Genomic DNA, 17683 nt, shown 5'->3' with positions numbered 1-17683 from the left:
AGTATATTGTCAGAAAGGGACTCCTTATGGGTCAAACAGATCCATACTTACAGGCTAAAGGGGAGTTTTTTGGAATATCAGTGTTGAATGGGATGCGAATTGGTGTTGGTGTAAATTATTGAAAACGAGGGAACAAGTCAGAAATCATATTAGGACTACTCTTGGTAATGGACAGGATACTTATTTGTGGTTTGATAATTGGCACCCGTAGGGACCGCTTGACGAGATTATTCCTTCATGTATCTCCTACCTTTCAGGCTTGGGGCATAATGCCCAAGTGAGTGACATCATTAGAAATGAGCTATGGGAGTGGCATGAAATTCTTGGGGTAGAATATCCAGTGGTAACGAATCACACACCTCCCATCCCCACAGCTAGCACAAGGGACAGCCTATATTGGTAGGATAAAAATGGTAAAAGGGTCCAATTCTCCACTAGACAGGTTTGGAAAGACCTTTACATGGAAAATAGGTCTGCCCCTTGTTGTTCTTTAATTTGGAATGGCACTTGTATACCTCGCCACTCTTTATTGCTTGGCTTGCCATTAATCAAAAACCTTTAACATAGGATAGAATGCAAAGATGGATGTATTCAGAAGAACTTTGTTGTAGACTCTGCAATTGTAACGCCCCACTTGAGGTACGTAGTTATTGTTTCCTCTTTCGCCCTCATTTGAGTTGTTTTTGGTAATATTGTTTGATTGAATGTTATGTTGAATGGTTGCCCTGAAATTGGTTGAAAATAGAAGAAGTTTTGTGTACCAAGATTCGCCGGGGCGAAGAATAATCTTCGCCGCGGCGAAGATGTGTTGAAACCTCGGGGAAACTCTCTGGACAGTTTCGCCGCGGCGACAGAAGTTTCTTCGCCGCGGCGACAGGCTGATTAAAATGTTGGTTAAGTTTTAGATATTTTCTTCCCTAAGGGCATTTTGACCATTCTACCCCTAATTAGCAGGAAAAGTGGGGAGTTAATTGTAAGGATTTTTCATGGAGAATATGTTGATATGGGGGTGAGGTTGTAATGAATCAAAGGATATAGATGGAATTCCCAAAGAAGAGTAAGGGCAAAATGGGAACGCTTTGGTATAAATTTCATTAAAAGGAATTAAGAGTTAACAAACCCTCATTCTTCTTCTCCAAAAACGCAACTTTTCATTCCTCTTCCTCTCAACTTCTCTTTTCTTTTGATCAAGGAATTCCAAGGGGTTTTTGAAGTGATTTGGGGTAGAAAAATAACCTAAGGCTTCCTAAGGTAAGGATTCCTACTTAAGTTGTGTGATTTGTGAGTTTTGAGTTATTTTGGAATTTGAGGGTTTTTGTTATTTTGGTTAAGAGTAGAGGAAAAGTCAAGCAAACCAAGTGAAAGGAAGATTTGGTGAAGTCTCTCTATAACAAGGTAAGTAAAACCCAACCCAAGTTGAGATTTATGAATTTTCTTGATTAGGGTTTTGATAGAAATGATGTGTGTATGTGATGTACATGTGATATGCCATGAATGAAGGCTTAAATAGAGAATTTGATGCCTTGTGATTCTTAATTCTTGCAATATGAGAAATGAGTTTTGGGTTGGAAAGGTAGTTTGAGATGGAATTGAAGGGGTGTTGCGGAACCCTATTTGGAAGGCTTGCTTTGACAGGTTTTATGACTTTGTGAAGGGTTTTTTCCCCATTTTGGATGTTTAGAAAAAGTTTTAGAATCATTGCATAATAGAGTTTTATAGTGCACATGAGTTGTTTGATGAAATGCCTAATAGAGGTTTGAGTGTGAGTAGTGAACCTTAATTCTTGCAATATTGCATGTTGGCATTTCATATGCATTGGTAGAGATGAACCCATAGGCATAATTGTCCATTGAAAAGTGACCTAAGAAATTGTAAGAAAATTGTGTATGCAATACCCTATAAGTAGAGACTTGTGGGTACAACTACTCTAAGGGTAGAGAGAATTGAAAAATGCTACAATAGAGTGAATTAGAAAGTGTATAGTTGGGATGAGGCTTTGTGATCATCACCCGACTGTTATGGGAATCGGATTGATGCTTTGTGATCTCACCCGAATAGCCCTTAGAGATGGGTCGATGCTTTGTGATCGTCACCCATGAGTAATAGAAATGGGGTAGATGCTTTGTGATCACTATCCATTAGTTATTAGATAATGGGTGGATGCTTTGTGTCATCATCCAACAGTTAGTAGAAGCGGGTTGATGCTTTGTGATCATCACCCGACAGTGACTAGAGACGGGTTAATGCTTGGTGATCGTACCCAAAGGTCATGAGAAACGGGTAGGTGCTAAGTGGTCTCCACCCGATAGTTAGGAAAACCGAGTAGGAGCTTTGTGATCCCCACTCGGTAGTCACTAAGAACGGTTGGTACTATGTGAATTCCACCCGATAGTCATGGAGAGTGAGATGGCGCTGTGTGAACGCCATCCGCCGTACCTCCGGTAGATGAGGCCATGGTATTTAGTAGAAATAGAACAGAAACAGAATTAGAAAAAGGAAAGAATTAAGAGTTCATACGGGACCGACAGTTAGAGAGTTTTACTTACTGAGCATTATTTGTGCTCACCCCGTTATTTTCCTTTGTGGATGCAGGTTCTAGGTATTGATGCGGTCGGAGGGGCGTCGGCAAGCGAGGAGCAATAGCTACACTGTTTCCCCTGTTTTGTCTTTTAAAATGTATTTTGTAAACAGTAATCTTTTGTGTATAAAAGACATACGAATTGTAATGAAAAAGAAAACTTTGAGCCCAATTTTCTATTGTTATTATGCATGCATTGTACTAGTTTTTCAGCAGTTGTTACAGCAATGGCCCCATGGATTCACATGAACACCTTTTTTTTTAATGTCCTTACTCTCAAAGAGTGTGGAAGGCTATTCAAATTAAGGGGCACTTTTGAACACCACCAGGCAGATGGATTGACATTGTGAACTGGTGTACGGCTAAATTTAGAGGTAAAATCAAATGGTTGTTTGTAAATTGTTATTTAGTGCTATAATGTATTTCTTATGGTAGGAGTGGAACTTTTGATTATTCAAAAACACACGGAGAAGTACAGATATGCTGGAAATGTTGTTGTTTGGGGAGGTCAAACTTAGGCTTCATTCTTTGAAGTTCAAAGATAACATAAGAGTTCGGAATAAAAACTGACACATCCTAGCTTGTTTTACCATCCTTTTTTATGAGGCCTTTTTATGGGAGTATGAGGAGTCTGGGTATTTATTGGTGCTGCCCTTCTTGGCTAAGGAATCTGGGACTATGGTTTATGATTTGGATGAAAGGAAGATCTTTATTTATGCTTGACAAGATGCCTTATTCATTTTTTATATACGCCCCTTGTATCTCTTACTCCTTTTGGTTGATGTTAATGCTGCCACACTTCATGGCCTTTGGATCTATCTTTTTTTGGGCATGCTGTCACCCATGTTCAAGGTTTATTATGCTTTTTGTTGGTATCAGGAATTGTTTGTGGGCTAATAAGTGGCTCTCAACTAGCTATCATAGTGGTTTCCAGAGGGAGACCAAATATTACTTAGTATGGCCTTGGGACAGTTGGCTGATTGTTTGGTTTGTGGTTGGTATTGAGGTTGCTGCTATTATATGGGTTTGGACCTTTTTGTGGATGTGGCTTTCAAAGAGAGACTTTCTGTTTGTTGCCATTATCTTCCCTGTGACAGGTGTGCATGTTGTTGCTGATATGTGGACTGTTTACAAGGTTTGGGGCTACACTTTGACATGGAAGGAGTATGTTTTGTTAGCTGTATTAATATATAAATTTGTACAGGCTGTTCTTTGTCTTTTTGATACAAGGCCTACCTTCCTTTTTGTTCTGCTGGTATGTTGTTTTAGGCCTCCTTGAGGTTAGATCATTTGTTGTTAGAATTGTAAATGATGTTTTTTGTATATGTTGTATTTTTTTGGTTCCTGGGGAATGTCCAAGACGCTTGAACTTTTGTAGAGACTATCTTTGGGGTCTCATTCTTTTATTCTTTATACAATTTCCTTACCCCACCCAACCCCCCCCCCCCCCCAAAAAAAAAAAAAAACTTGCCTGATTTCCTAAAGCATGCCATGTTCTAACTTCAATTTACAATTTGTGAAGACACAATGAAATGAAATTTTCTTGCTTCTTTAATAGTCGTTCTTTAAAGGAACAATTATTATTATTATTATTATTATTATCTACATGTCGTGATCTAAATTTCTGCAGCTCCCAGAGCTTGATCTATGTAATAAATATCACTTGCTCTATAATGCTATGTAACAATTTTTGTAAGTATTTGTGTCAACTTATGTCCTCATGTAGGCACTTTAGAGTCTGCGTGGTCACAATGCATCTAATAGATGTTCTTTAACAAAGCACATATCGCACTTGATTTGCAAAGAGGCAAATATATTCTCTTTTAAGATATTTGTTGTGGCCCATTTACACTTGTCCGCATATCATTTATGTGCTAGAAAATTTGTTTTGCTTTATTTGTGGTCCCAAAGATTCTTTTCTGAAAAGCAAAACACAAAAGTTGAACTTTAACTTTTTTGTTCCCTAACCCTTGGCGCATGGTTCTCTATATATTCGTACATTTCTGGTGTCTTCTTAAAGAAACCTAATTACCTCTAATTCATCATTGAATATCCTCTAAGGTTTTTGTATTGGTCTAAGGTTTCTCATATGCTTTGGGAGGCTTAAAAGTACTCTCTCTTACATTGTCTTTATTGTGACGATTATGGAACATGGTTCCATGTTGGTGCTTGGATGTGTGCAACTACTCTTCCAAAGATTGGTCTTCTATGTTGAAACTTGCGAGGAGCTCAAGTATGACCTGGTGGTCTCGTGTGTGAAGCTTGCTATAGTGGCTTGAAGTTCAACCGAAGAAGAGAAGATTGATATGTTGAAAACAGGGAGTGGTTTCCAACTATACTTTTCTTGCTTTGTATTTGAACTCATAAGTTTACATAGTGGATTTGCTTCTTTTGGACTTGGTCCCATGGATGTAGCCATGTTGCCGAACCATGTAAAAATGTGTGTTCTTTTCTTGCTTTGATGGATGTTTCATTTATGCTTTGAACAACTCATGTGCACAACATGAACAAGCAACCCATTCCGCATAAGTTTTAATCACTTGGTAACCTCCTTAAAACTTTCAATTTTCAAAATGTTTGTAGCTGAGTTTAATTGCATGGAGAGTCGATTCTTTCATGGAGCCGGTTGAGTTGAATGGATATTCGGCTGTGCCGAAGCCTACAAAAGGAATGGTTTTGCCATTGGAGGGCAAGGTTGCCATTAGAACGTTCACCATTTTCTCAAGATATTTCCCTCTATAACTATTAGAATTATTGAAATTGTGTGGTGTGGCCTCTATCTCTCTAGTTTGAAGCTTTTATAAGATAAGGGAAGGGTAGGCTAAAGGAAAATTCTACCCTTTATTTATCAATTAATTAATTTTCAACGAATAATATGTATGTAAAATCAGAGATTCCATCTTTTAAGTTTGATTGTTTATATGGCAGTATTATATTATCTATAAATTAATGAAATTGATGAATCTTTTTCATGATTATTGTTTTTAATATAGTGCAAACACATAAGCATTAATTCAATACAATTATTAATTACAATCAAAGATACATGTAAGACCAGTGTTCTGATACCCAACCTAGGGTGTCATTTGGCCAAGGGTCTGAGACCCAGGTTTAACAGTTTGACCAATTTAATAGGTGAGCCAGTAAGTTTGAAATCTAGCAAACACACCCTTGATAAATATGCATTAGTTTCTATAGGTTTGAAAGCCAACAAACACACCCCTTGTGATGTGGCCAAATGCAAATCGACGGTTGATTAGTTGGGTAGAGGCGGCACACCAAGGAGAGCGGGGTTGGGATGCTGGGCTTAGAAGGAGAGGGCATGCAATAGCAGTCACGCATAGCTAGCATCATGTGACTACGATTGTGGCACCCCTTAATGGCTTTAGGCATGCGGTGTCGTGCTGTCAGTGGCCATTGTCGAATGTTGAGCGCAGGTTCACGCAAAAGGCAAGTGCATGGAAATGGGGCTTCCCACGAATGGAGCGAGGGTGCGACCCACCAAGGGGTGGGCGGCCGTCAAGTGAGGGTACGAGGTGAGTGGGATAGGGCAAGGGGCATCGGAAAGTGGCCAGCAATCAAGTTAGTGATTTTGAAATAGTGAATAGGGGTATTCGACCCAGAGAAGGCCCCGGGTCTCAATTCGACTGGTGGAATTGGCCGGGTCAGGTTTTAGAACACTATGTATGACTAATCACATGAACAAATTAAGTCAAATAGTTCTCAACTTCAATAATAAAAGATAAGAACATCTATAGTAGACTTGACAAAACCAGTATTGTATTCGCAGGTCCACTTGTACCCATGTATTTTAAGCAGGTACGAGTTAATATATTTAGGACCTGTGGGAACAATACCAGTATTTGGCCCTCATGTTTTTTTGCAGGTGGACCAGGTAGAGCCAGCGGTGGGCCATGCCATGCCTAAAAATTCAAGGCCCGTCGTGTTGTAGGCCATGTCATGCCGTGCTAAGGCCCGAAAAAATTTGTGCCCTGTCGTGACGTGCTAGCCCATCAAATTTGAAGGCCCACAACATGACCCACTATATATTGTGCTATGCCTTGGGCCGTGTCGTGGGCCGGCCCACATGCTTTGTAAACATATTTAATTTTAATATTTATAAATTATGGTAATTTTGATTTATTATTAATAATTATTATAAAAATATTTTATATGTTATATTTAGTGACAATTTGTATTTATATTAATTAAAAAATATATATAATCACTATGAAATATAATAAAATAATGAGACATTGAAATATTAATTGAATTTCAACACTTTTTATTACTTATAATTATAAATTACAAATACAAACTTAGAAATTAAGATTAAGAATTATTATACATCTTTATTTTCATTAAGTTCTGAATTCTTAAAATCTTCAAATATATCTTCAACAACACGATTTTGAAGCTTGAAATCTGTCATCATCCAATCTTTCATTCACATAAGGAACAACATTTGGATATAAATTTGATTTTCTCTCGTCCAATACACGTTTACCTGCACTAAAAACTAATTCTAATGCTATAGTAGCAACTAGAGGCGTTAGTAAATCACGTGTGATGGCAGAAAGTATAGAATAAGTTTTTTGATGTGCTTTCCATCATCGATGAATATCAAATTGATAATTTTGAATCATAATTTCAGCCAAATGATCCATGGTTAAATAATTTGTAATTTCACTATATGAAAAGATTGTTCCTACCAGCTGTTTACCTTTAGTGATGATAAACCAAATATGCTCTTTACCTCGAGAGGAACTTGACCTTGATGGTGGTTGTATATTTGTCGTGTTTCCACATTTGACTTCATAATTTGAATACTTTGAAGTAATAAAGTTCTAACATTTTCTAATGAAATTTTTAAAGGGGTCTCTGGATTTGCTAAAATTTCTTCTATCATATTATTTACACATAATAATGTTACCCTAGGATCCATTACAATATAAAGCAAACAATATAGGCATTTTTTCCAAATATTTTCTATTTTTTTAATTTTTAATTTTTTTCGTGTGGTGCTATACTGACCCACATGACTTTTTTAAGGCTCACGGCACGGCTAGCATAATCGTGGGTCTTGTCGTGTGGTGCTTTTTTTTGTGTCGTGCCATGTTTTTTCCATGTCGTGCTGTGTCATGTCATGCCCAGCAGGGCCCATTGCCTGCCCTAGGACCAGGTATAACCATTGGTACCCGCAAAAAAATTAAAAAAAAAGGTATTACTATTCATTTTAATAATATGTTTAATATTCTTATAAGATCTATTTAAAAATAGAATTTTGTTAGATTAAAATATGAATTTAATAGTATCAGTCTTTAACTTCTATCAAGATAAAACTTGCATCACTCAGTGAAGATTTAAAGAGAGTGGCTTCTGGATGATTATTGTATAAACTTAATTATTTATAATTTGATCTAAATAGCTAATCCCTGTACTTCACACTGATTAAATAGAGATAAGGATTTTCTTCATTCTTAAAATGATTAAAAATAAAAATTGTGAAAGGGATTGGTAAAACTAGCTCTTCTTTTTATGTTTTTATTCTTCTCTAATTGGACATACTCACATCCACATTGATTGCTGGGTAGATGTTTCTCCATATTATATTGAACTAGATGAAAGGCCCGCGCAAATTAGGACTTTGATTTTGACATCATGTTTGTTTGGATCATTTGATGTTTCAATTGGTTTAGACTGCTCTTTTTATGGTGTTGATGAGTAATAAACCAATAAATTGATGATCCTGTAATTGAGTTCATCCTAATCATGAAACAACATGTTTGTTGGACGTAAGGCTTTGTTTTAAAAATGAAACGAAACTTCAATAGTTTACTTCATTTAGTAACCAAAACTTATGTTGCTTTCTTAAAACAAAAATTCTTGAATTTCTTCAATAAAACAAAAAAAAAGAAATTGATTATAAACCCAGCCCACTCTTCACAAGAGCAAAGTTACAGGTTAATTAAAGACCCAATGTCTGATGTGGCTCATATGGAAACATATTGTTGAAGCTTGAAGTTTGGGAAAGAAAAATGTAATTCTATTCAATAATCAAATGTAATTTGTACAATGTTTTCAACAAACACTAACTCTGATTAGTAACTAATACAAATATTATCCCAACTTGTAACAACTCCACAACTAACTCTACCTAACAGTAACTAACGTTAACACCCCCCCCCCCCCCCCCCCCCCCCCCCCCCCCCCCCCCCCCCCCCCCCCCCCCCCCCCCCCCCCCCCCCTCTCATGTTAGAGGGTGGTAGAGGTCAAGCACACCCAACTTGCTTAAAAACTTGGAATGAAGTGGACTAACAACTGCTTTAGTCAGTAAGTCAGCAGGCTGTTCTGATGACGGAATATAGGCAGTCTTGATAATCCCCAACTTGAGTTGTTCTCTCACAACATGACAATCAATGTCAATGTGTTTAGACCTTTCATGAAAAATAGGATTGGATGCAATGTGATGGGTAGCCTAGTTGTCACAGTGAAGAGGCATAGGAAGTAAATCAGTAAAACCAAGTTCTTGAAAAAGCTGAATCAACCAAAGTATCTCACAGACCGTAGAAGTCGTGGCCCTATACTATGCCTCTGAAGAAGATTTAGAAATAGTGACCTACCTTTAGATTTCCATGATATTAAAGACTTACCGAGAAAGATGCAATATCCAGTTATAGATTTCCTTGTCATGAGACAGAATGCCTAATCAGAGTCACAAAAAGCTACTAAACTCATATGATTATCAATTGGAAAAAATAGAGCAAGGCCTAAAGCTGTTTTAATGCATTTTACTACCTTAAGAGCTGCATTCAGATGGGATTGCTTGGGGCTATGCATAAACTGACTTAAGAGATTGACAGGGAAACTTAAGTTCGGTCTAGTCATGCATAAGTATAACAACTTGCCTACTAGTCTTTGATAAATGCTAGGATCAGGAAGAAGTGGATCATGACCAGTAGGGAAAAGTTCATCATAAGCAACTAATGTAAGCTTTAAAGTTGATTCCATAGGAACTGCAGAGGGCTTAGAAGTTAACAAACCTGATTATGATATAAGCTCCAAACCATATTTTCTTTGACACAAATTGATCCCTCTAGAGGATCTAGTTACCTCCAAACCCAAGAAATATTTTAGTACTCCCAAGTCCTTGAGTTTAAAACTAGAATGTATAAGTTGTTTGGTGTAGTTGATCATGTCAATAATGTCTCCTGTAATGACAATGTCATCCACGTAGACTAGGACCAACACAATATGGGAATCCATCTTCTTAATGAATAAAGAATAGTCAGCCTTATATTGAGCAAATCCTCTAGCAATTAAGGCTTGAGTGAGCTTGTAATTCCAAGCTCTAGAAGCCTGTTTAAGACCATAAAGTGACTTGTGTAACTTGCAAACAACATTCTGCCTCCCCATGCTACCCTTCCTGCTTTGCAAAACCTTGAGGCAAAGTCATATAAATCTCCTTTTGTAGATCTCCTTGTAGGAAAGCATTATCAACATCCATTTGGTAAACGGGCCAATTGTACATAGAAGCAAGAGATAAAATGGTCTGGATGGTGACCATCTTGACAACAGGAGAAAATGTTTCTATATAATCTATACCGACCTTTTGAGTGTAACCCTTGGCCACCAACCTGACCTTATATATTTCTAAGGACCCATCAGCATTATACTTGAGTTTATAGACCCATTTACAATTGATTGGAGGTTTACCAGAAGGTAGAGGGACCAAGAACCAGGTTTTATTGAATTCTAAGGTTTGGATCTCCGTTTGCATTACAGCCACCCAATTTGGATCTTGAGAGGCTGAATGGAAAGAAGAAGGTTAAACTAGATTGAGATGGGATAAGTACGCCTTGTAAGTAAGTGTAATATGAGCATAAGAGACAGAATTAGAGATAGGATAGGGAATGCAATTGGTTGAATTGGAAGGATTAAGTGATGGACAAACAAAGTCTTTTGTCCAAATAGGTGGCTGTGTAAGCCTACTAGATTCTCCAAGGGATGTAATCTGCTGAGGAGTAGAGGAATTAGGTGGGGAATCATGTGAGGGAGCAGAGTGAGGTGCTGTAGGTTCTGCATTCTAAACATCAGGCAGTGACTCAGCCAATAAAGGTACAATAGGTATGGAAGGTAATTCAATGTCAAGAAAGTATGTATCAATGGGAAAAAGTGAATGTGGAGATTTAGGCCAAGTGAAAGGGGATATAGTTTCATGAAAAATTACATCTCTAGTGACCAAAACCCTATGAGAAGAAAGTTTATAAAGGAAATAGCCATTTTAAGTCAAAGAATATCCCCAAAACACACAAGTAGCTGATCTAGGTGACAATTTGTCTATAGAGGTGAGAATGGTAGCATAAGACAAGCAACCAAAAACCTTTATGTGATCCAATGAAGGAGAATGACCAATTTTTGTTTTCAAAAGGTGATAAACCTTTGAGAATAGAAGAGGGAAACTTGTTAATAAGGTAAATGGCTGTTTGCTCACAATATCCCCAAAACTAACTTGGCATATTAGACTGGAACTTTAAGGCTTTAGCTATTGCAATGATGTGTCTATGCTTCCTCTCAACAACTCCATTTTGTTGAGGGGAATATGCACATGAACTTTGATGGACAATCCCTTTACTAAGAAACAAATCATGACACTCTTTATTAAAAAATTCAAGTCCATTATCACTTCCAATGCATTTCAGGGTATAATAGTGATATTGAGTTTGCACCATTTGAATGAAGTTTTGAATGGTAATGAAAACCTCAAATTTATATTGCATAAGAAATAACCAGGTCACTATTGAATAATCATCAACTAAAGTAAGGAAATATCTAGCATTTCCATGTGTTGGGATCTGAAATGGACCCCAAACATCTACATGTAGCAAGTCAAAAATGCAACTAGAGACTGAGTTACTATGATGAAAAGGAACCCTGGTTTGCTTCGCTAATTGACAAACATTGCAGTGAGGGGGATTAGACACATCAAAATTTTTATGCATGTGTTGTAATATTGTATAAGGAATATGTCCTAATCTTCAGTGCCATAGTTCAGCATTGATAAAAACATTAGTAGCCTAAAAAGTATTGGGAAAATCAGAATCTTTATTAGACTGAAATTGAAATGGTACATTATTGTTTGAACAAAGACCTTTGGAAATATTGCAAACAACTTTATTTGAAACATCTACTTTCGACAATGTGGATTTTTGTTGATTTGGATCAAGAAAATATAAGCCTTGGCTATGCTTACCAATCCCCTTCAATTTGCCACTGTAAAGGTCCTAGATTAGACATAAATTAGGGTAAAAATTGATGGTACAATTGTTAGAAACTGTAAATTTGGAGACTGAAAGTAAATTGTGTCTGAAAGTTGGTATATGTAAAACTTTTGAGAGATGCATGCCATTGTCCAAAATTGTAGAACCTACATGTGCAATGCGAGTCTTGGAACCGTCAAGTAACCTTACAATGGATTTTGAAGAAGGTTTTATGGCAATAGGAGATTGCAGAATAGAAAAGTGACAAGTCATATGGTTAGTGGCCCCTGTGTCTATGATCCAGGCATTTTTATCTAAATAAGAAAATGAAACATCATGTGTACTGTTAAAGATACCTGCAAGATTTGCAGCAGATTGATTTACGGAAGTGTGATTTGCGAAGGTAACATTTTCTTTTCCCAACAGCTCCAGAATTTTGGTTGTATTGCTCCGATGTAAAAAATAGGACCAACTGAAACATTAGTAGGCTTTTCTATAACTGTATCCTGTGCTTGCACCCGATTAGTAGAAAATTTGGTTTTGGAGTTTCCCTTTCCTTTTGTAAATTGGTAATCAGTTGGATACTCATTCAATTTATAACAATTCTCACATTTATGACTAGGTAAGTGACAGTAGTCACATTCAATATAGGGCTTCTTTCCCTTATACCCTTTTCCTGGATTCTGAGTCTTACTTCCATTTTGAGCATAAAGAGTCGTACTGACATCTATATTAGCATTCAAACAAGCTAAAATCTTTTTGCTTTCATCTTGATTGACCACTGAATATGCTTGTTTCACACTTGGCAGGGGATTCATTAGCAAAATTTGGCTTCTGACCTTAGAGTATGAATCATTTAGACCCATAGAAAATTGTACTAATTTTTGTTGATTAAGATGCTCGAGATAAGTCTTTTCAGAAGCACTATCTGGAGTAGGAAGACTTACTAGGGAATCCAATTGATCATCCCATAGCGACTTAAGTTTGTTAAAGTAGATTGCCACTGTATTGGTTCCCTATGTAAGATTCACAATCGCTTGATAGATACCAAAAACCTAGTCCCATTCACCTTATGATACTGCTCATTCAGATCCTGCCATACTTGTGATGCATTGGTTGAGTACACAATGCTGTTAAAAATTTCCTTCGAGACTGAATTGAAAATCCAGGTGAGAACCAAAGAGTTGTATCTTTCCTATTGTGGAACTAAATGAGGATGCATAGAAGACTTCGTATAGGTTCCATTAACGAAATCCAGCTTATTCTTGGCACATAAAGAGACAGTCATGACTCTGCTCCAAATGCCATAATTTTCTGTTCCTACAAGCTATTCCGACACAAGAACTGATCCTGGCGTATCAAATGGATGGACATAAAGGGGCGAATTCGTATCAATTGAAGAGAGAACTGATTCTTCTACCATAGTAGACTGAACTGAACTTCTAAAGCTTTTAGCTCAAGCTGAAGAAAACAATGAATCTTGAGCTTCTTTCGAGTTGAAACCCAAAGAGATTGAAGGTTCAATCGAACCAATTTTAGAAAAATTCACAAGAAAACTCCTGCTTTAATACCATGTTGAAGCGTGAAGTTTGGGAAAGAAAAATGTAATTCTCTTCAATAATCAAATGTAATTTGTACACTGTGTTATACTTACTGAACTAACTCAGCAAACACTAACTCTGATTAGTAACTAATACAAATATTAACCCAAGTTGTAACAACTCCACAACTAACTCTACCTAACAGTAACTAACGTTAACACATATTGAATAGGAATATCCTATCAAATGGAAAATGCAAACTGAAGGTTGTGTAGCAATATATGAATCAATTGAGAAACGAAAGCATATGAAAAAGAAAGAATTCGATCTTTAATATACACAAATGAAATACTTCTAGAAACCAGTGCAGTAATAGCACAACACTCACAAGGAATACTTGAATTTTCAAATTCTCGTGAATACTTGAAATAACTGTTATTAGAAATAAATAATCAAAGAAACTTCTATAGAGAGGTAGCATCTGTGCAAGCCAAATCTGATGCATAAGTCACCAGACCCTACACTCAACTTCTCACCTAAAAACTGCCTTTTACCGTCCTTAATCCCTTATTCATAATAGTAACTAACTAAAACCAAATAACAAACTCCCCAGATTATAGTCTGAGGATATTTACAGTATAATACTGCTAAATTATCATTAATAGGATAATTATGAGATTATAGGATAATTCTGAGGATAATCCCATACGATCAACTCCTGACAGCCTTGTCCACTACCTAAATTTCCCTTCTCTCTTTTTGAATAAACCTTTAATACAGGATGCTTATCAATACTCCCCTCCACCAATTTCACCTTGTCCTCAAGGTGGAAGTCTGGAAATTGCTGTGCAATTAATTGCGAAGTTTCCTATGAAGCATCATGATCTGGAAGACCCTCCCACGCAATCAAAACTTCCCTGGAGTGAATTTCTAGTTGCCACATCTGTACAATTAAAAGTAAAACAAATTGTGAAAATAAAATATGTTATAAAAGAATATATATATATATAATAGTTGTGAACTTATTGATTTCAAAATGCTAATCTCTATATATCCCTTATGGTCAGGATCTAGCTTTTCTATGATTAAAGCTATGTGCGCTACAGCGTTATCTTTAAGATTTGAGAGCTTATTTGTAGAGGGACTCAAGACTACGACCTTTATCCATAAAAATTATGAGAAATTTTAAATTGTAATAGCACTGAATAATTGAAGAAATAAATTAAGGACAATTCATTGGTTACGCATATATGTTAAGCCCTCACCTCCTGTACCTCCTCCTCTGATAGCAACCCATCACCGTTCTTATCACACCTGGCAACAACTCTTCAGCAGAAAAATCTGTCAGCTGGCAATAACAGTTCAGCAGAAAAATCTGGCAATTGGCAACAACTCTTCCTCAACAGCATAAACACTCTGCCCATAAACACCCAGCAGAGCATCTCAATAGTAACCTCAGTCATTCAAATCAACAACGACTCAGCATCGACAATCAACATTAACCTCAGCAATTCAATTCAATAGCAGTTTAACATAGAAAAACAATAATATCCTCAACAATTCAATTCAGCAGCAGCTTGGCATAGAAAAAAGTATTATTGGGTAAAGGATGGTTATCAAAAAAACATACATACCTGCACAAACTCAAGCTTTGCCGAGTCATCAGCTCTTAATATTGTCTCTGCATCATCATCCACAAACACCCTTTTCCATGCAGCATAAACACTCTACCCATAAACACTCGGTAGAGAATCTCAGCAATAAACTCAATCATTCAAATCAACAACAACTCAGCATAGACAATCAACATTAACCTCAGCAATTCAATTCAACAGCAGTTTAGCATAGAAAAACAATAATAATAATTTTAGCAATTCATTCAGCAGCAGCTTAGCATAGAAAAAGGTATTATTGGATAAAGGATGGTTATCTGGTCGATTCCCATTAAAAGTTTTAAGGAATTCAATACCAGAAAACCATAAATACCTGCATAAACTCAAGCTTTGCCCAGTTAGCAGCTCTTAACATCGTCTCTGCATCATCATCCACAAACACCCCAACAGGCTCTGCTCCATATTCTCTCGAAAATTTTGAAATCTCTTTAGCAACTGCAAGCAAAACCGAACGCTTGGAGTTTGGCCAAATAATCATTCCAATAAAATTAGCACCAGCTTCTGCTGCCACGGCAGCATCTTTAGTTGATGTAATCCCATATATCTTAACAGATGGGGCATTCTTTTCACGCCCCTCATCATTAAAAGAAAATTTCTAAGTTCCCTCCCCTTACGCTTGCAAATACACAATCTTAACGTGATTAGTAATGTTAAAACAACTGTCAATGATGAAAAAAGGATTTAACATTACCTTGGATTGGCCTGCTGTGGAAGTTAAAATTTTTGAGCTGAAATAGGCCACCAGTACTCAATCCTGATGAAAAAACGAACAAACATAATGTAAAAAAAAAAAAAAAAAAAAAAAAAAAAAAAAAAAAAAAAAAAAAAAAAAAAAAATCATGAATTGCAAACAAATAAATATTTCTAAAGAGGAACAGCAACAAAGGGGCTTTTGAGGAAGACAAAATTAGAGAATTACATAAGGTTTGCTAAATAGGAAAAAAAAAAACAAAAAAAAAAAATATAGATCGGAATAATATCAGCTACCTAACGAAGCTGATGCGTACACCGCGACTCCGGTGAACAGCGAAGCAATCGATGCATGGAAAGATCCCGTACGTTACCCATGCCAGGTAAAACACATCTACAACCAAAAACAATTAAAAAAAAATTAAAATGACTCTCAAAATTTTGAAGATCCAATAGGAAATTTCAGTTATCCAAATTTGATGTATTGTTTACAATAGAATATATAGAATAAATAAAGCAAAATAGTAACCAAAAGTTTTAATCAACCAATTTACCATCAAATGACAGTAGCAACCATAATATTGCAGAAAAGGAAACAAAATCATCAATAAGAAGTACACTTACATCTGAATTCTTGCGAGGAAAATATTTAATAGCTTGAATACTGACATTGTATCGTTTGGAAATGAACAACAAATTGACGATACTGATGTTACTAACTGCCTTACAAAAAAAGTCGAAAAAAGAATCCGAATAGGGTATTCGTAAAATCGAAAAATTGAAAAAAGGTCTCAAGAATTCACAAACTTCAACCATTCCCATTTAATCTATACATATAAACAAAGTTTGATTGACACTTGAGATGCCACTGTTTAATTGTTATTAATATTTAGGTGAATGTGAAGGGACTATTATGAATTTATATATATTTTAATTAGATTTTTGAATGTCTAATATGTACTATTAATACTAATAAATAGTAATTTTAGAATTGCAATTGAAATCTTACATGGAATCCTATATGACAATCATATATTAATAGAGCTCTTAAGATCCTATTTGGAATCCTATATAGAATTCAAATGGAGTGTGGACTTTAGGATTATATAGATATATAGATTATTGAGTCACTTGGGTTTAATTATCGTAAATTAGGGCTAATTAGTGCAAGTAATTAGTTGACTTGAGCCAAATTCGGTTTGCCTTTATCAAGTCTTTAGGTGAAAAGCAAAAGGATATCAATTTTTTTTTTCCTTTCTCTTTTTTCAAATATACTGTCCATATTGTACTAAAATCAAACAATAAAGCAAGAATTGATGGAATTTGGTGGGACTACCTCAGAAAATGAAAGTTATGTATAAAAAGAAAATAGTAATAATCTTCAATTATTACGATTTTTTCATAACAACTTAATTACTTATGATACTTATTCGATATATTGATATTTTGGAAATAGTTATTGAAATGTGGTAACACTAATCAATGTGTAAAGTATATCATATCATGCATAAACATGAAAGGGGTGACCATATAAGTTACACCACATCTACCCAAAAAAATGGGCGACCCATAGGTCCACCCATACTCGCAAGGACGGGGTACGAGTTTTATATTTCATTACCCGTTTAGAACTCCAACCTATTTTGCTCATGTCTGTTTTGACTTGGTCCGTACACACTCGTCCGCCCGTTTGCCAAGTCTAATCTATGGTACCACAAATACATCACCTTTATCATCAACCAATAGATTGCTGCCATATATAATTTTAAATTAATAACAACCAATCACTTTAATGATAAAGATTCAAGAAAAAGAAAATATTCACAGGTGGTGTAAATGCATTGGTAGGTGGTATGGGCGATGTGGTACCCTGTAGTAGTCTAGATTATTTCATAAAACATATATTGATTCTGAATTTTAGGGGAAGGAGAGAGTTTATCA

Source organism: Pistacia vera, unplaced genomic scaffold (assembly GCF_008641045.1).
Source record: "Pistacia vera cultivar Batoury unplaced genomic scaffold, PisVer_v2 Contig507, whole genome shotgun sequence".
Lineage (NCBI taxonomy): Eukaryota > Viridiplantae > Streptophyta > Magnoliopsida > Sapindales > Anacardiaceae > Pistacia > Pistacia vera.
This window is presented reverse-complemented; position numbering follows the sequence as displayed.